Source organism: Giraffa tippelskirchi, chromosome 3, assembly GCF_054371585.1.
Source record: "Giraffa tippelskirchi isolate mGirTip1 chromosome 3, T2T-mGirTip1v1.2.pri, whole genome shotgun sequence".
Taxonomy (NCBI): Eukaryota; Metazoa; Chordata; class Mammalia; order Artiodactyla; family Giraffidae; genus Giraffa; species Giraffa tippelskirchi.
The window spans coordinates 171873566-171894831 of record NC_137277.1 but is presented as its reverse complement, the minus strand read 5'-3'; the positions used below and the strand labels follow the sequence as shown (position 1 = coordinate 171894831).

Genomic DNA, 21266 nt, shown 5'->3' with positions numbered 1-21266 from the left:
TGTATACGGTAATGGTTTTATATCTTCCTAGCCTTTTTATAACCTCAAATGCCCTTTCCACCATGTGACAATGTCAAAGTCAATCATCTTCAGTAACATTTACTTCTTGTCCCCACAGTCATCCCAGGGAACTGGAGGACTAGCCTCTCATACTCCCTGCGGTTGGCACTTCTTGCAGTGTGGTTCAAGCCTCACTTTTCTTTCAGAATGGAATCTACATCTTCAGAATATCTCTGCTGACTTCTTCCTGAAACCACATAGAGAACATTGTGGTGTCAACATTCTTTCCAGTTTGAATGCGCCTTCTCATACTAACATGCTACCTAGAAAGTAGACTGGTCTCGATGGGCTCTTGAATGTGGTTGGTAGAATAGATGCAGCCATTGGGAATTTCCTGGCTGTCTTAGGGCTCTGTGTTTCCATGCTGGTGGCCTGGGTTCACTCCCTGGTTGAGGAACTAAGATCTTACAAGCTAGGCAGCATGGCCAAAAGAAAAAAAGAAAAAGCTTAAGAAAGCAATGAAAAAAAAAAACAGATGCAGCTATAGATTCCAGTCAGGATTGTCATGTGAGCATGATCTTTCTACTGACAGTACTGCGGAGTCTTCCCACGAATACTTGTGAGTATGATAGACCAGCCTCAAAGCCCCAGAGGATTTGCTCTTTTTTCGAGATAGGGAAGCTCATGTATTTATCCTCCAATTCCTATCTGTACTGACTAAGGGTTGTTTTTAGTGTTAACCTCTGACACAAGGAGATCAAACCAGTTAATTCTAAAGGAAATCAATCTTGAATATTCATTGGAAAAACTAATGCTGAAGCTGAACCTCCAATACTTTGGCCACCTGATGCAAAGAGCTGACTCATTGGAAAAAACCCTGGTGATGGGAAAGATTGAGGGCAAGAGAAGAAGGGGGCAGCAGAGGATGAGATGATTAAATAGCATTACCGAGTCAATGGACATGAATTCGAGCAAATTCTGGGAGATAATGAAGGACAGAGCAGCCTGGTGTGCTATAGTCCATGAGGTCCCAAAGAGTCAGACACAACTTAGCGACTGAACAACAGCATCCTGATACCTCTGACCTGCCCTGTGCCTACAGAGAACATTTCCAAAAGAAACAAACAAGCCAATCACCCAAACAAACAAAAACCCTTACAGTGACAAGTGTTTGTAGTAGGAGGCCATCCATGGGCATGGTGAGTTCAGGGAGCAGTAGGCAGGTTCTACTGCAATTGGGGATGGACTGGGAGGGTGGAGACAGAGGAGAGGAAAGGAGTAAAGGGATTGGCATGTACTGAGTGCCTAATATATACTGAACACCAAGTGCTTTAGTGTGTGTGTGTGTGTGTGTGTGTGTGTGTGTGTGTGTGTGTATTTCAGTCTCCTTTCATCCTTACAACTTTCACATGAAGAAACTGAAATTCAATCCAACTCTTCGTTATATCATCTAAATGCAAAGTCATTCCACACTTAGCAAGTAAACCTGGGGCTTTAATGGGGGCATGGTTGAAATAGTGGCCTGTGGTGTGTTTGGACAGATCATCTCATCTAAATGATGCTCTTTGTTTCTGAATTTGTGCTTTCATTCCTTCCCTCATTTGGAAGGAGTAATTAATAGTTTGGTTTTTAAAAGTCCCCTGCAGGCTTATAGGCTGTGCACGGAAATCAAAATAACTAAAAGAATAATGAATTGTGTTAACAAAGGATATTATCATCTCTGCTAATTATTTACGTTGTGAGAAACTCAAATGTAAGATTTGCTATGATTACCCTGTAATGCTGAAAAAAGAAGTCATCATGCTCATCCTGTCCCATATGATTCTCTCCCTCCCTTCTCCTTGTCCTCTTCCCGGAGCTTCATCCTCTGGGTCTGCTACCTGCGCACAGTGTTTTCAGATGCTGCCTTTCTGGGGCCCTGACTGATAACACTGATGAACTCTGGCCTCCCTGGTTGGAACTCTACCCTTCTCTTTGAATGTTTCGTTTCACCCCCTTTCCTTAAAGATCCCTTTCTCTATCTACTCACTTCATCATGTAGCTCAGGCAGTTGTTGTGTTGTTTCTGGCTTTCTTCTGCCTTCCTTGGTGCCCTTCTCGTCTGTGTGCTAATCCCCAGGCAGTTGGCACCAACCCCAGCTAATCTGGTCAAGATCATTCTGGTGAATGCTCTCAAAGGGAGGGACCAGAGCTGCAGGAGGCCCTGCAGGCAAGCTCCTCCCTCCTCCCCTCTCTCCCAGGAAGTCTCTCTTTGAATGATTGTATTCTGTTAATGATTTTCCAGTTTTGGTTTCATGTTTTAAAAATATAAGATATAAAAATAACAGTAAAGACTCCTCTGAAAGAACAGAAATGAACACCCTAATCCCTCCTGCCATCTTGACACACTAGTTGTTTTCTTTCTGCTTATTCCCTGTTAGTCTTTATTCTAGTATGGTATTTCGATTTCTGCATTTTAAAACTTAGCTTTATTCCAGAATCATCTAAGATCTATTTCTACACAATCATCATAATTGTCCTGTTTAATAACCAATTAATATTCCATTGAACTGGTGGCCCTCTATTTAAGAATTGTCTTCACTGAGGTAAGTTTTTCTTTCTCTAGGACAAAAACCCAAGAGTACAATTGCTGGGCTGTGTGATAAATCTATTTTTAGTTTTAAAAGAAACTGCCAAATTATTTTCCAGAGGAGCTGTAGCATTTTGTGAGAGACCCACTTTCTCCACATCCTTCTCAACACTTGGTATTTATTATTCTCATTATTTTAAATTTTATTCATTCTAATAGGCTTGTCTTTGATAATCTCAGATTAAGCCTATTGTTCCATTGAGTATTAATAAAGCCTCTTCCATCTTCTTGGGTACTGTTTCTTTAATGCAACATCTGGTCACCCCACTAAATCATTTAAGAGCAGCTAACTACTTTGTCTCTACTCACTAAAGTTATGGCTCTCAGTGGTTTTAATTTACATTTTCTTAGTGGCCAGCAATGTTGGATATCTTTTCATGGGCTTTTTTTTTTCTTCTAGTTTTGTTAAGATATGACTGATGTACAGCATTGCATAAGTTTGGGCTTCCCAGGTGGCACAGTGGTAAAGTATCTGCCTGCTAATGCAGGAGACACAAGAGATGCAGGTTGGATCCCTGGGTCAAGAAGATCCCCTGGCATAGGAAATGGCAACCCAATCCAGTATTCTTGCCTGGAAAATTCCATGGACACAGGAGCCTGGCAAGCTGTAGTCCATGGGGTCCCAAAGAGTTGGACATGACTGAGCAACTGAGTGCACTCACACACACACACACACACTGTAAAAGTTTATGGTATACAGCATGATGATTTGACTTACATAAATTAATAAACATTTACCACAAGTTCATTCGTAAGTTTAGTGAACATCCATCATCTCATGTAGATAGAAAATTAAAGAAATAGAAAAAATATCTTCTCCTTGTGATAGGTAGAGACCTATCTATCTGGCCATTACACTTCATTTATCCATTCATCTGTTGATGGGCACTTAGATGATTTCCATACCTTGGCTATTGTAAATAATGTGCAACGAACATAGGGGTGAAAATATCTTTTCAAGTTAGCAGTTTTGTTTTCTTCACATATACAGTATTGATACCATATATAAAATAGATAACTAATGGGAACATACTTTATAGCACAGGGAACTCTACTTAATGTACTGTGGTGTCCTGAATAGGAAGGAAATCTAAAAGGGAGGGGATATATGTATATATGTATATACATGGCTGATTCACTTTGCTGTACAGTAGAAACTAACATTGTAAAGCAGTTATACTCCAACAAAAATTAATTAAAAAAAAATAAAATGATTTGGAAATAAATGCTAGGTAAGTGCAGAGTACCCTGAGAGGACAAAGGAAATGCATTCTACCCTGAGTGTAGTGGGCAGGGAAAGAGTAGATGAGTGCTTTTGAGTAAGTTTAAAAAAAAGAAACAAGAAAATGCCAAACACATAAATTGTGAGTAGCGTAGGCAGGTGATGGATATTGGTGGTGTTATCTGAGTTAACAAATCAGGATATCTCTGGAACGGTATTGAAATGATGTTGTTTATACCTTGGTTTGAAAAGTCACAGTTTGTTCTTTTGTGTGTCTATGTCTCCTCTGAAACACTGACAGAGAAACTTCCCTCTCACATACTACTCTTTCAGTAGGTAAAGATAGAAGCGGGAATTCCCTGGTGGTACAGTGGATAAGCCTCTGCCTGCCAATGCAGGGGACACAGGTTCCATCCCTGGGCCAGGAAGATCCCACATGCCTTGTGGACTAAGGCTGTGTGCTGCAACTACTGAAGCCCACATGCCTAGAGTCTGTGCTCTGACACAAGAGAAGCCACTGCAATGAGAAGCCAATGAGAAGCCCATGAGAAGCAGTGGAGACCCAGTGCAACCAAAAATGACATCAATAAAATAAAATAAAAAAAAGATAGAAATGACCTGAACACATGTGCTAACAGAACCTGAAGCATTGGTTGACGTCCAAGTCTCATCTTTATTTCTGAAGCAACTCTGCTCTCATTTGCCATCATATCCCTGAATAGATTAGATGTTTATTGCTCACTGGTAAATATCCAATTTATAGCAAGTAACTAGAGAAGGCATAGGAGAAGGCAATGGCACCCCACTCCAGTACTCTTGCCTGGAAAATCCCATGGAAGGAGGAGCCTGGTAGGCTATAGTCCATGGGGTCGCTAAGAGTCGGACATGACTGAGCAACTTCACTTTCACTTTTCCCTTTCATGCACTGGAGAAGGAAATGGCAACCCACTCCAGTTTCTTGCCTGGGGAATCCCAGGGACAGCGGAGCCTGGTGGGCTGCCATCTATGGGGTCACACAGAGTCGGACACGACTGAAGCGACTTAACAGCTTAGCAGAGGAGGCATAAAGAGACACTTAGTTCTGACACTACAGAGAAATTCCTGAAGATTATATGAGAAGTCAAGTGAACAGTCTGGGTAATATACCACTAAACTCTGAGCAATTATTATCAGAACAAGATATAGTTGCCTCTATTTAGATGGTGATGGAGTGTTTCAAGCTATATTACTAGCTGCTTTAGAGGGGTTTGAAGAAAAACAATAGAGGATTCAGTTAAAATTAAATAGATATTCAAACATCCCTTCTAACCCAGCTTGAATTAGAACCAGAGAAGGTGGAAAACAGAAAGAAGCCTATAAATGTCATATTTATTTTAACTATGTTGATACTGTGAAAAAGAAATATTAAAAATTTGGGAAGGAATGGTATTCTGAAGAGTCTCAGGGTTTCGAACCCAGCTTTGAATCCTGACATGAATCTTGGTGCTGCTGTGCACACCTATGGCCTTGACTACTTCTTTACTCTCTGTGAGTCAGTTTTCTCTTTCTCAAAATGAGGATCATTAGTATTAATACCTCCTCTATAGTCTGATTGCAAGGATCAAATGAAAAAACCCATGGAAAGAATTGAAAACAGCAGCTGGCACATAGTAAGCCCACAATATGTATTGATTTTTATTTGTATTGTCTAAAAACATGTACTTCTAAGTCAGCTTTTCAATAGAACAGGTTTTTGAAATTTGCACACAACGTCATATGTAACATCTTGGTTTCCATCATGGCTTCTCAAACTGTCTGTTGTGAAGGAACAGTTTTAAAAGATTTTAATTTCTAATGTACCTAACTGAACTGATTATTTTGTAAAACCTTTAAATTTTGCTTGCAAAATATGAAATTGCTGCAAGAATTCCTAAATATTTCATCTTACTTTTCTTCTTATCTCCTCAATGACCAGAAACACCAGTTCATGTACCAGGACCACTCCATCAACGACTGTCTGAGTAGCACTGGCCTGGATTTCACCCTTTGCCCTTTGTGGCCTGTTGTTCAGCATCTCTTTACCTTTTTCCTAGAAATGGCATCTCCTTTGCCTTTGGGAACTGCCCCTCCTCCATCCCATATGCTCCAGTGAGGTTCCAAAGCAGAGTGCCCTGCCCCTCCTGAAATACAGGGTGGATCCATCATGGTCCTGGCAGGAAACAGATGGCACCTTCAAATAGGGTAATGTGAGGACAATTTAATAACAGCAGTGTTTACACGGTTAGGGCGCAGGATTTGAGAAACAAACACGAGATAACACAGTACTTTGGAACCGGGAAACACGGGGTACGATGGCTTCCTCTAAGCGTAAACGGTGAGAGGAGGAAGTGGTTACCAGGCTTCGGCGAGAGCAGCTGATGGAAATGCTTCCTGATAGTAGCTGAGGTGTTGAGAAGTGTAATGATTCAGGGGGCCAAGTGCCATAAACCCACCCTTTTTCCTTTCACTAATTTCATGTAATTGTTTCCCATTGGCCACATCCAACTGAAAGCCAGAGAGAAGGGCACACTGAATGCTTTCCATTCACCAGCCTCTTGGGCAGAGAGCAGACAGAGGCAGCGCGTGGATCACAGGATCACCAACCCCTGTGCTTTGCCTGGGCCTGGGAGGTTTTCTGGAAGAAGGACCTGGCTAAAGCCAGGCCCTTCCCAGGCAAGCTGGGCAGATTGATCACCCTAGACCTGGAGGAGCAAAGAGAGGGTGACTTGGGGTCCCAGTCTGATCTATCACAGTATCTCCATTTTCTCAGCCACAACAGTGTGTTTGTTTTGTCTGTTCATCACCCAAACCACTGTGTGTCTGTGCACGTGTGCCTGCTGGCTTGTATTCACGTGGGGGTGATGGGTAATCTGATTCAATTAAGTCTAATAATAAATGCTAGGTCTTTAAGGGCTCAGTGAAACCATTAGGTGTTCTGAGCAGGGGATTGTTCTACAGGGACCTGTCATGATGGGCATAATCACACTCAAACTGACCAGCAGTCCTCAATTTTGGCTCAACTCTGGAATCATCTGTGCCTGCCTGCTAAGTTGCTTCAATCATCTCTGACTCTTTGCAACCCCATGGACTATAGCCCACCAGGCTCCTCTGTCCATGGGATTATCCAGGCAAGAATACTGGAGTGGACTGCCATGCCCTTCTCCAGGGGATCTTCCTGACCCAGGAATCGAACCCACCTCTCTTATGTCTTCAGCATTGGCAGGTGGGCTCTTTACCACTAGTGCCACCTGGAAAACCGTCTGAGGAGCTTATAAATTGCTGCTGCCTGGGCTCATTTCCCTGACTCTGATCTACTGGTGGTGATGTGGTCTAGATGGATTCAGTGTGCAACTGAGGTTGAAAACTAAGATGACTTCAAATGGGGACCCTAAGGGACTTGCCAGTAGTTGAGAAGTGCTTCAGTTTACTGCCAGGGATGCTGGATGCAAGCTGAGAACCAGTGATGAACTTCATAGCCCATCAAGTGGGACCAGGGCTTTGTGTGAACGTCCTGCCTTGGTGGGAGGAAGACACCGCATGACTTACGCTCTCTTGGGGACCCCATCTGGAGAGAGCAAGGGGAGTCAAGGTTCTTCCAACAGCCTCGGACTGTAAAGTCCTAGTTTAGGAATACGGGGCTGGGTCTTTATGGGAGGTTCTCTCATGCCTCTCATGTCTGAGGGAACGCTTGCCTTCCTAAGTGTGGCAGTGTCCCTGTCCCATAGAGCACTGGGATAAGTGCTCATAAGGATAATTACGCTAATGTACCATGAGCTGGTCTTCCAGGAAGCATTTGAGAGAATCATCGACCCTGTTAAGTAAATACAACCTGCGGCTCAGGGTCAGGGCCAGGGAGTGGAAAGAGAGGCAAATTTGAGGAGGCTTCTCTTCAGCTCGGAGTATAGCTGCTTTCTTAAAATTCACATCCTTGGTGTCTTTCTAGCCTCACCTCATCCTTGTCCTATGCTGTAACTCATAAATCATCTAGAATCGCCCATTGCACAAGCAGCTCAGCATGATTTTCTAATTTTAGATTGATTGAGTAAAGAGCCTCTAGCATTGGACTCCCTTGCTCGTTTTTCTCTGTCCACTCCACATTGACACAGCCACCATGGCCCATGGCCTCTCCCTCCCTGTAAGTCATCTTGACTGCTCTGGAGGACTTACTGACAAGTCTTGGCCATGACATCTTGGTTGGGCCCGTGTTGGTGGATTGCTGTGGGTGCCATATAGCCTTGATTTTAAGGCAGACCAGCTGAAATATACCTTTCAGATTGGAAGATACTCTGGACTTCATTTTTAAGCAGCTGTGGAAGATGACTGACTACCTATTCCTTTGAGGCACCTTACTGATTTTCAAGCAATCAGTTGCAAACACATCCTCCCTATTTGCTAAAACTCAAATCAGTTTTATATGCTGTGGTTCCAAACAAAAGCTTCATTTTATTATCTGGATTGACCTTCTTGTACTCAGTAACAGATGCTATAAAAAAATTGTCCTTACTTTCAATAGTGAATTTGAGAGTTTAATTATTAGTTTATATGTTTGCATATGCATTATATATACTGAATATATCATTTCTTTTAAATTATTAAGAGAAATATATTTTTTCTTTCCAACAATAAAATTATTGTTGGAAGTATTATTCTTTTCAACAATAAAATCACTTTCAGCCCCTTCGTCATGGGAGATTCTAAAGTGTCTTTCAAGTAAATAGTGTTTTACCGGAGGGTACTGGCTTTTATTGGTGTTATAGGGTGCCTAGTGCTTTGTAACACTTAACACAAATGAGACTATATAACAGCTGCTTTGTGCTAATCCTGCAATAAAGGCGCTGCTTATCACTGATCACACCACGCAGTTAATGCTTAATAATTCTAGTTTCAGTATCTAAAGGCCAACAGTCAGAATGTATCCTGACCTGACCCTTTTTGTGTATATTAAGGGACATAAACTGGTGAATCCACACAAAAGAGTCCTGTTGGTGGACAGCTCTTGACTATTGTCTATTACCCTGAGACTAACAAAATAGGCTGAGAGCTGAGTGCTGAAGAATTGATGCTTTTGAACCGTGGTGCTGGAGAAGACTCTTGAGAATCCCTTAGACAGAAGGAGATCAAACCAGTCAATCCTAAAGGAAATCAACCCTGACGATCCATTGGAAGAACTGATGCTGAAGCTGAAGCTCCAATACTTTGGCCACCTGATGCGAAGAGCTGAATCATTGGAAAAGCCCCTGATGCTGGGAAAGACTGAGGGCAAGAGAAGAAGGGGGTGGCTGAGGATGAGATGGTTAGATAGCATCACTAACTCAATGGGTATGAGTTTGAGCAAACTCCAGAAGACAGTGAAGGACTGGGAAGCCTGGTGTGTTGCAGTCTATGGTGTGACAAAGAGTCAAACATGACTTAATGGCTGAATGACAAGAAATCAAGGGTGCATGGGACTTTGGAATCTGAGATAGGATGATCCTTGGCACTGGAGGGACTCCCGTCTGCTTAGGTCTAGATGATTCTGGATATTTCTGCTGCTGGGAATTCTTACTCCATTTCTAGGGAGACAAGGACCTATGAGCGTCCCTGAGGTCACAGGGTGAATCAACAACTACTTGGTGGTTCTGACTCCTAAGCCTGGGTTCAGGTCTGGGAAGGTGGGGTATGGACATCCGTTAACCACTGAACTTTAATTTTCTTTTAACGTTAAAAAAACTTTGGCAGTCACCTTTCCTTCATCACCATTATTGATTTTTCCACTATTGATAGATTTTGGGGAAAAAACACTATCTTCATGTAAATCAAGTGAATCATTTGCATTTATATTAGCAGAGAACTCATTGCTATGAATTATTTATTTATTTATTTATTTTTTCAGTTTAGTTATCCTGAAAGGTGGGGGTTCTTTGGTTTCCATTTTCCAGCAAAAGGAACTTTCTGATGACTGGAGTTGCCAATTACAAGTTAGGTAGGCTCTTTAACTCATCATCAATGAAAACAGGACCTTCCACATACTGGGAAGGTACTTGCTTATTGAATGAATTTTTACATAGATTTTCTTTTGTGAAAATACTAGCATTCTTTTGGCTCATTTGATAGTGTTGTTAGTGAGCTTTTACTATGGTAATTTTCAAGCATTCATTAAAGCAGAGAAAGGGCAGTATAAGGAACTCACAGGTATGCACATCACTAACTGCCCCCAACTTCCCATACCAATTGCACCACATCTATCTTTAGCCTCTTGCTTTATTTTTGACTTTTGTTTGCTGAAATGTTTTTAAGCAAATTCTAGGTATCATAGACTTTTCACTCCCAAATACTTCAGAGAACAGACAAGCATCTTAAAAACCCTAGAATCACCATACCATTCAGTTCAGTTGAGTTCAGTGGCTCAGTCGTGTCCGACTCTTTGCGACCCCATGAACAGCAGCACACCAGGCCTCCCTATCCATCACCAACTGCCAGAGTCTACCCAAAGCCATGTCCATCGAGTCTGTGATGCCATCCAACCATTTTATCCTCTGTCATCCCCTTCTCCTCCTGCCCTCAATCTTTCCCAGCACCAGGGTCTTTTCAAATGAGTCAGCTTTTCACATCAGGTGGCCAAAGTATTGGAGCTTCAGCTTCAACATCAGTCCTTCCAATGAACACCCAGGACTGATCTCCTTTAGGATGGCCTGGTTGGATCTCCTTGCAGTCCAAGGGACTCTCAAGAGTCTTCTCCAACATCACAGTTCAAAAGCATCAATTCTTTGGTGCTCAGCTTGCTTTATAGTCCAACTCTCACATCCATACATGACTATTGGAGAAACCATAGCCTTGATGAGATGGACCTTTGTTGACAAAGTAATGTCTCTGCTTTTTAATATGCTGTCTAGGTTGGTCATAACCTTCCTTCCAAGGAGTAAGTGTCTTTTAATTTCATGGCTGAAATCACCATCTGCAGTGATTTTGGAGCCCCCCAAAATAAAGTCTGACACTGTTTCCCCATCTATTTGCCATGAAGTGATGGAACCCAATGCCATGATCTTAGTTTTCTGAATGTTGAACTTTAAGCCAACTGTCCCACTTTCCTCTTTCAGTTTCATCAAGAGGCTCTTTAGTTCTTCACTTTCTGCCATAAGGGTGGTGTCATCTGCATATCTGAGGTTATTGATATTTCTCCCAGCAATCTTGATTCCAGCTTGTGCTTCTTCCAGCCCAGCATTTCTCATGATGTACTCTGCATATAAGTTAAATAAGCAGGGTGACAATATACAGCCTTGACGTCCTCCTTTTCCTATTTGGAACCAGTCTATTGTTCCATGTCCAGTTCTAACTGTAGCTTCCTGACCTGCATACAGGTTTCTCAAGAGGCAGGTCAGGTGATCTGGTATTCCCATCTCCTTCAGAATTTTCCAGTTTATTGTGATCCATAGTCAAAGGCTTTGGCATAGTCAATAAAGCAGAAATAGATGTTTTTCTGGAACTCTCTTGCTTTTTCAATGATCCAGTGGATGTTGGCAATTTGATCTCTGGTTCCTCTGCCTTTTCTAAATCCAGCTTGAACATCTGGAAGTTCACGGATCACATATTGCTGAAGCCTGGCTTGGAGAATTTTGACCATTACTTTACTAGTGTGTGAAATGAGTGCAATTGTGCGGTAGTTTGAGCATTCTTTGGCATTGCCTTTCTTTGGGATTGGAATGAAAACTGACCTTTTCCAGTCCTTTGGCCACTGCTGAGTTTTCCAAATTTGATGGCATATTGAGTGCTGCAATTTAATAGCATCATCTTTCAGGATTTGAAATAGTTCAACTAGAATTCCATCACCTCCACTAGTTTTGTGCATAGTGATGCTTCCTAAGGCCCACTTGACTTCACATTCCAGGATGTCTGCCTCTAGGTGAATGTGAGTAATCACATCATCATGATTATCTGGGTCGTGAAGATCTTTTTTGTACAGTTCTTCTGTATACTCTTGCCACCTCTTCTTAATATCTTCTGCTTCTGTTAGGTCCATATACCATTACCCCACCTAACAAAATTAATAGAATAATTTAAATGCCATCTAATCCCAATCCATGAGTTAAAAATGACTGATTTTATTTGGTTTCTTGAATCAGGATACAATAAAATGTTGTTTGATATCAATATCTTCAACTTGATGAACATTCATGAGTACCAATGATGGGCCAGGAGCAGGGGCCATGAAGACAGGTATAACTTAGTTGTTGACCAGGGTGTGGCCCCAGCATAGAAGACAGGCACAGAAAAAATAACGCTGATATATTTGCAGTCCAGGGAAGACTAGAACAGTGTTGTGGATCATATGCAGTGCCACAGAGGGAAGACAACTTGGGAAGTTGAAAAGATGATGGCAGGACATTTCAGATCCCAACAGCTGGCAATGATGAAGCGATTGCTATATGCCAAGGACTATTTCACATGTGTATCAACACATGTAGTCCTCTCATCATTCCCTGTTATCGTGATAATTATTTTACACATTGAGGAATGGACTGGTTTAATATTGTGATTTTTGAAAGAGGAGTAAGAGTTTGACAGGTAGCAAATCGGGGCGGGATATTCGGGCAGAGGAAATCAAGGGAGAAAGGAACCCCTGGTGTGAAAGTTCATACAGAGGCATCCACAGTGGCTGATGTGTGTCAGGGCCAGTGATGGAGGGGGAATGGAAGTGAACAGGGTGGCTGTAAACCCCATCAGCCGACTGGGGGTTGGTAATGCTTTATACTTTAGGCAAAGAAGTCTGGACTTTTTGCTTCTAGGAAATGGGATACCCCTGAAGGTTTTAAAGAAGATAATGATAACATCGAATTTGTATCTTGGAAAGAAAAATTTGCTGGCGTTATGAAGGAAACAGTGGAATAAGGATTGCCTGAGGAATTTCTGGGAAAGAGACTAACAGTGGGACAAGCCAGGAGAGAAAGAAGATCTATTCCATGCTGATTTTTTTTCTGAAGATACTTAGGGTGTCTTTTCTTACGGTATAGCACAGGGAACTATACAACTATACTCAGTGACTTGTAATAACCTATATGGGAAAAGAATCTGAAAAAGAACATGTATATACATATATATGTGTGTGTAACTGAATCACTTTGCTGTGTACTTAAAATAACAAACTATTGTAAATCAACTATACTTCAGCTTAAAAAATTTTTTAAAAAGACCTGAAAAAGAAGGTAGCACACTCTTATTGTAGAAAATTTGGAAAAGACATAAAGAAGATGAAGAAAAATTCCTATACTCCTCAAACACATATCTTTTCAGATTTTGATATAACTCCTTCTAGTTTTACATACAGATACAGACACTTTTCCTAAAATTTTGATCATAATCATATATTGTTTAGAATCCTGTCTCTTTTACTTAATATTATGCCTTAATATTTTCATAGTCACTAGGGATTAAAAACATGACTGTGAATGAATATGTTATTTCATCAAACAGTGACATCATCATTTATTAATTATCCTCTTATTGTTGGACATTTAGGTTATTTACAGTTTCTTTATTTACCGTTTCTTTTTTCTTTGTTTTTGTTTTGGAGAACAAATTTTATTTGCATTTATAGCAAACTTCCATGCCCAAGTCAGAATGGAGGCTTTGATCCTCCATTGCTTTGAGTAATTATTCAAGTTTTCCACTGAAACCAACCTCTCATGTTCAAATTCAACCAGCTTGTAGCCACAAGAAGAGGATACACTGAATTCAAGAAGACGGTGTGTAGTCCAGACTGACAGCTCCAAACTCCACCTACCTCATTGTATTTTGGATCACAGCTCATCAGGTAGATGGGCCTTGAGCTAGCTTTGTGAACCTGGTTAATAGTCCTGTTGTCACTGTTGCCTACAGGAACACATATTGGGTTGACTAGGGAATTTGTTCAGGTTTTTCTGTAAGATGTTATGGAAAAACCTGAACGAACTCTTTGGCCAGCCCAATATTTTCTTGAGGCCATTCACTTAGCACAATAGCCACACTTCTAACCTATTAACAGCTACTTCTGTATTAGAAGAGAGTGAGAATAAAAAGTCTCCCATTTTGAAAGTCTAAAAAGAAGGGTACACTGCTCAGCTGCTGAAAGTAAACGTTATTTTGCAGAAAACATTCTAAATACCCAAATGTTTACCTGTATGCCATCAAGAACCTTGTTATAATAAAGTTCACAAAGTTAAAAGGCTTGTTCTTTAGAAGAAAATCAATGACAAACCTAGACAGCATATTAAAAAAACAGAGACATCACTTTGGTGATAAAGGTTGGTATGGCCAAAGCTATGGTTTTTCCAGTAGTCATGTATGGATGTGAGAGTAGGATCATAAAGAAGGCTGAGCGCCGAAGAATTGATGCCTTCCAACTGTGGTATTGGAGAAGACTCTTGAGAGTCCCTTGTACAAAAAGGAGATCAAATCAGTCAATCCTAAAGGAAATCAACCCTGAAGATTCATTGGAAGAACTGATGCTGAAGCTAAACCTCCAATGCTTTGGCCACCTGATGCGAAGAGCTGACTCATTGGAAAAGCCCCTGATGCTGGGAAAGATGAAGACAAAAAGCAGAAGGGAGAGACAGAGGATGAGATGGTTGGATGGCATTATTGACTCAATAGACATGAGTTTGAGCAAACTCCAGGAGATAGTGAAGGACAGGGAAGCCTGGTGTGCTGCAGTCCATGGGGTGGCAAAGAGTCAAACACAATTTAGTGACTGAACAACAACAATAATTGTTCCCTAAATCATTCTCACTGTAACTCTAAATTGATCATTTCAATTCTTTCAAAGAATGATATGCTTAGATTACTTGGGAATCTGGGTATAAACTGCAATTTGTCCAGTGTTATGTGTAACCTTATCAGACCATATCTAATTGAAAGATAGGAATTAGAGGTAATGGATTTAATTGATTATTTACCCTCATCCAAAGTAATATGATAAACCAGCATAACAGTGTGAAAATGCTGGGAATTTAGTTGGTGGTGCTTTGGATTAAAAAGAGAGAAGAAAAGTAAACAGAAAATGACAAAAACAAAAGAAAGGAGTCGTGTTTCTATGAAATATTTTTTTCAGTAGTCCAATTGGCTGAACCAAAAATTTGTTGTTTATATGCAATGTATTTTGACCACTGTTAAAGTCAGTGATTTGTTAGTTTAATTGTTGACTTTGAGAAACAACAGGCTGTGTGCACCACAAGAGTCCCTGTCTCTGAGCATCTAGGCAGGTCCTGGGAGAGAGAAGCTAGACAGCTGTCCACAAGAGAGCTCCTTGATGCTTGAAAGCTCTTTCAGTAAAGGCAGTCCATGTCTCTTTAGAGAAGCTAGGGGAAAGCTGTATTTCCTCACCTCCCTCAACAGAGTAGAGGCAACTTTTCTTGTGAAGTCCGTCAGGACATGGTTGGGCTCAGGAACTGAATCTGAGGCTCCATGTCCCCTTTCCCATCTTAAGAAGCATCATTCTGAAATGTGTACCTGGGAGTTCCTCTCAGACATCTCTGCAATGATACATTTATGATCACAGAGCAGGCATTTGTTTACGGTCTGTTTACTGAACAGTAGAAATGCATCATATTAAGGAATTGTGTATATGGGAGGTGAGAAATGGCATGTTGGAAAAATAAAACAATTCATTGAAAGGCTATTATTCAGCTGGGTATAGACGTGGATTCATCTAGTAAATGGTAGCCATTGTTACTATGATATATCTCTTCCACTTTTTTTCTGTTAAATTTCTCAGAAAAGAAGTTTAAAAGGTATGAGGGTAGAGATGCAGTGTTGATGGGCTATGGGTTGGGATAGAGGACAGAGAAAAGAAGAACTAGCTTAGGTAATGATTTTACATTTTATTTCTTGTCTTCCTAGGATAGGATTTCTTTATATTTGTGTATGTAGGAGTTGGATCGTGTCTCAGAGTTCCCAGGAAGATCTGATCAGACTATTTTACCCTTAACTCCAGTATTGGGAATGGTACTGGAATTACCATTTGTTGACTTTAAGAAATCATTCTGCTTTATTACATTATGAGGAATTTGACACGTACAGAGAAATAGTTAAAAAGATTCTCATAATTCTGTTACCCAAAGAAAACCTTTGTTAATGTTTGTGTCTCTTCTTCCAGTCTTTGAATTGTAGTCTTCCATACATATATAGAACACAGTGTTAAGATCATAATATCATTGGAATCAAGTGGATCTCAACTCAAGAACCTGTTCCCCTACCAGCTGTGTGAGCCTGGATAAGTAAGTTAGCTTTCCTAAGCTTTTTCTCTTACATGAAATAAGGATAAAAATTCCAATATTCTATAGTTATTGTAAGAATTAAGTGAGCTTATGTGTGAAAGTTACATTATAATCCTTTAGCTACTGTTAATATAGTAGCTAATGTTAATGCTATTAGAGGTGTGATAATACCATGTTTTACTTTTTCCACTTAACATTATAACATATTTTTTAGATTATTATAAACCCAACAAACTCATATTTAACATATTTTACTAAATTGTTATCATATTTTACACAGCTTCCTTTAAATTTCTACTATTTTAAGAATTTTTTATTCTAGAAAATATTGTAAAGAAGTAGACAATAGCAGCAGAGATAACAGGAAAATTATTTAAAAGAGAAAAGAAAAATAAAGAGTTCAATCAACTATCCTGCATGGTCTAGAACACACCAAAGCTTTTTGAGTTCACCAAAGTGTTTTCACACTTGAATTTTTATTCATGAAAAATTATTGTAAATTGACATAAAGTCAGGTTGGTTGGGAAGACCTCATCATGACTGATGAGAATTCTTGCTAGCAATCAATGAAAAAGCAGATGCTTATTTTTCAGAACATTTTAGTTGGAAGAAGTCAAAACAAAGGCATCAATCACTAGAAAATAATGAAGTGGAAAACCACATTACAAAAGGGTCAGAAAATAGTTTATTAGTAGTTAGAGTGATGAGAAGTTCTGTGGATACAAAATCTAGCTGAACTTTTAACAGGAGAATTTGGACATCTTGGGAGGAACAGGTGAGCTTTCTTACTATGGACAAGAGAGGCAGAGGATGTGGATAACATGAGAAAGAGAAGTGAGCCAAAGTGTGTGTGTGTGTGTGTGTGTGTGTGTGTGTTGCAACCAAGAGTTTGACCTATTAAAGTGGGAAGCACTTCTTATGAAGCAGGGGGGGCGGATATATGGAGTTTGTCTAAGACATGAATGCTTGCAAGGGAAATTGGTTAAAATATCATTGTAGATTTTTAAGTGGGCAAGTGGAAGCTAAGAGAAGATATTGGCAACAATGATCATATATAATTATATTCTTCCTACAGTGGGGGTTTCTATGTGGAATCACAGTCACATGCAGCTTGCAGTGGACACTTTTTTTAGCATAAATACCATGGCCACTTGACTATCTATACATGTTGGGATTGAAGCTCCTCCTCAATTATTGTCCTCAGGGAACCATATGCTTCTGCCGTAGATCCATCCTCCAAGTCCCTGCCCCATGCTGCTCACTTCTGAATTCCAGGTCACGTGGCCCTTTTCATTTGCAGAATCTAAGACACAAGGATTTGGATTTGGAGAATCTAAGACATAGTCATGTATGGATACGAGACTTGGGCCATTAAGAAGGCCGAGAGCCAAAGAATTAATGCTTTTGAACTGTGGTGTTGGAGAAGACTCTTGAGAGTCCCTTGGACAGCAAGGAGATCAAACCAGTCAATCCTAAAGGGAATCAACCCTGGATATTCATTAGAAGGACTGATGCTGAAGCTGAAGCTCCAACACATTGATCACCTGATTCGAACAACTGACTCACTGGAAAACACCCTGATGCTGGGAAAGATTGAAGGTAGGAGGAGAAGGGGATGACTGAGGACAAGTTGGTTGGATGGCATCACCGACTCAATGGACTTGAGTTTGGGGAAGCTCTGGAAGATGGTGAAGGATAAGGAAGCCTGTTGTGCTGCAGTCCATAGGGTCACAAAGAGTCGGGCACAACTGAGTGACTGAAGAACAACAACAAAAAGACACAAGGAAGAATCTAGGTCCCCAGTTATGAAGGATTCTGTGATTGCATGTTTTCTGGCTAGTTTTGTAAAAAATTACAAGTGTAGAAAGATGACATAGAAGTATTTTATACCTATTAACAATTAATGTTCACTACTATATGTTTTTCAGGAAGAGGGTTAGATATAACATCTTTTCAGTTTCTGACAGGACTGAATCAAGTATGAATCAGAATTTAAGAATCTGCCCACAATGCCAGAGACCTGGGTTCAGCCCCTGGATTGGGAAGATGCCCTGGAGAAGGGAATGGCAACCCACTCTTGTATTCTTGCCTGGAGAATCCCATGGATAAAGGAGCCCAGTGGGCTACAGTCCACAGGGTTGCAAAGAGTCAGACAATACTGAGTGACTAAGCGTGTGCACGTAAATCCAGTAATGTCACATTTTGAGTTTACATGGAGAAGGAAAGTTCTTTATCACCTTTTTGGTCTTTAGGAACCATCTAAACTCTTGATTATTTGACGACCAGGTTAATGGAGCTTTGTCTATGTTGGAGGACCCCAACTGAGAAGCTTGTTCTACTTAAATTTAATTTGATAAATATTTAATGAGTACCTACGTTATGTGCCAGGACCTACATGACGGACTGATACTTTTTTAACCTTCCCTAACTTCATACTTTTTTCACTCCCTCTCACCAGCCAATTTTCTATATGTGCAGTAACAATCCCAAATATTATGATGTAAACCATCATCATGATTTCTTACTCACCATCCTAGGACTCAGGCTGAAGAATGGTCCCTATTGGGACACTATTGGTTTGAAGCCAAAAGAAAAGAGCTATGATAAAACCATGCAATCACTGTGGAAACTTTTCCTCAAAACTGGTCCACATCACTTCGGCTCATGGTTCATTGGTCAGCACAGGTGAAATTGCTAAGCCTGCTGTTAATAGTGTAGGGATGTGTAATCCTCTCTCAGGGAGTGGTAGTCAAAAATTGAGAAGAATAACACATAATTTGCTACTCTCCATCTCAGCTTGGCCATCTTTCTGTGGTGGATAGGTAGCTCTTTCTTCAGAGTTTACTCCCAGAATTAAATATGAACTTTCCTTGTGTGGTCTGGCCAGTACCATAAACAGATATACTATATAGCCCCTTTTCTTGCCCCTGCTGGGCGGCATGTGAGATATTAGTTCCTTGACCAGGGATCGAACCCATGTCCCCTGTATTGGAAGCGTAGAGTCTTAACCATTTGACCACCAAGGAAGTCCCTAAATGTTAAGTTTTTATAGTGAAGCCTACCATTGGATTAGATATTATTTGCTTGTTTTTAGCAGCCATGCTGCATTGTTACTACCCATCCAGCTTGCAGTCATCTGAAATCTTGGGTCTTTCCTATTCCCACATACTCCTGCTCTATCTTGTGTTGCTTCACCTCTGTTTTTTGGTGTTAGCTCTGATTTGAGTCATATGTCAGGAGTGAACTAGTGGCTTCATACTCATTTCTAAAGGGGAAATATTTCTCTGGTTGTGTGATTTCCTCAAAGACATTCTTCAGATTCCTTCTACCTACCTTTATGGACTGAGCTGTATGTCCCCCAGATTTGAATGTTGAATCCTTAATTCCTAATATGAATGATTTTGGAGATGGAGCCTTTAAAAGGGTAATGTAAGTTAAATAGGGCTTACCAGCTGGCTCATTGGTAAAGAATCTGCCTGCTAATACAGGAGCCACAGGAGATGTGGATTTAACCCCTGAGTTGGGAATATCCCCTAAAGGAGGAAATGGCAACCCACTCCAGTACTCTTGCTGGGAAAATTCTATGGACAGAAGAGCCTGGTGGGCTACAATCCACGGGGTCAGAAAGAACTGGACATGACTGAGCACATATGCTCCTTGCTCCTTAGGTTAAATGAGGTCATAAGGGTGGGGCCTTAATCCGATAGGATTGCTGTCTTTGTAAGAAGAGGAAGAGACACAGGGATGCACCTGGTCAGAGAAAAGAACATGTGAGCACATAGTGAGAAAGCATCTGCGAGCCAGGAAGGGAGTCCTTAGCAGAAGCCTGTCCTGCCAGCACCTTGATCTTGAACTTGTAGCTTCCAGAACTGTCAGAAATAAATTTCTGTTGTTCAAGTCACTAAGTCTGTGTTATTTTGTTATGACAGCCTATGAAGACTAATACCTCACCTTACCCACCCTGTATGGTTCAGCACACTTGCACACAAATGCACACTCACCCACACTGTGGTGAGAGAAAGAGAATGCAAGCAAACAGTCTACCTTGTGTCTCTGCCAACACTGTGACTCTATAGGGTGTTCCCTGTTCCATAATTAAAGAAATATACATATTGCAAAAATGGTCCTTAATTCATAAGTACTGGGTGTGACATAAACATTTGAAAACCACTTTGAGTAATAATTGCAGCCAAAGGCAAGGGGAGGAAGCTTTAGAAGAAGGGAAGAGGTAAAATTAACTTGAAGGAAAAATGGATCTCCCATTAAGCGATTGAAGGCTAGGTGAGTCCAACTTGAGATCCTTCCAGGCCCTCACCTGAGTTACCCATCACCAAAGTGATGACTTCCTCTCCTGAATGCCAGTTCAGTGCTCTGCTTCCTCTCAGCTGCTCAGTGTGCCCCGACTCATCCTCAGCCAGATTAGTCCATGCCCCACTTGAAGAACTCTCATGGCATTTAAAGGAGGCCAGGGTCCATGCTACACAGCCATGTGTACATTTTAAATATCCTGAGATGTCTGTCAAGGTTCCTGGGGGATTTCAAAGCATATTTATTCCAGGAACTCCACTCCAAACCTTGAAAATGTGTTGCTATACACACATGAATCAATGCGTCCCATACTTTATGACGTGAAATTGTACTTGTTTAGTGCTATCTACTGTTGTCAAAGGACTGCCCCAGTGGCTTAGTGGTAAAGAACCCACCTGCAATGCAGCAGAGACAGATTCAATCTCTGGGCAGGAAGATCCCCTGGAGAAGAAAATGGCAAACCACTCCAGTATTCTTGCCTGGAAAATCCAATGGACAGAGGAGCCTGGTGGGCTACAGTCCATGGGTCACAAAGAGTTGGACACAACTGAATGACTAAACAACAACAAATGCAACAACAAATCTTGTAAATACTTCTGGATATTAAAGCACACAGCATTCTGGGCCTAAGAGAAGTGGTATTTCTGGTTGAGACATCAGCTATTAGCTTATGCAAGCCTACCTTGCCAAATTATAAATGGAAACTTTTAAGTCATTTCAGTTCTTTAAGCTATATTGTATATCAAATCAAATCAAACCAAATCAATAAGCCCCACCACCTGTGAGCTACTCAGATGTAGTTTGGGATGCAGAGGAGTTTCAACTATAGCCATTGACTTTAAGAAATTGATGATCCGGCCTGG

At 40.8% G+C, this 21266-nt stretch overlaps 1 long non-coding RNA gene across 1 annotated transcript; it reads left to right on the top strand.

The window, feature by feature from the left end:
* Nucleotides 1–288: 288 nt before the first annotated feature.
* On the top strand, nt 289–17967 carry LOC145541919 (uncharacterized). The gene is made up of 3 exons (XR_014079412.1): nt 289–619; nt 15975–16095; nt 17396–17967. It is a non-coding gene; the product is annotated as an uncharacterized LOC145541919 (long non-coding RNA).
* The last annotated feature ends 3299 nt before the right edge of the window (nt 17968–21266 follow it).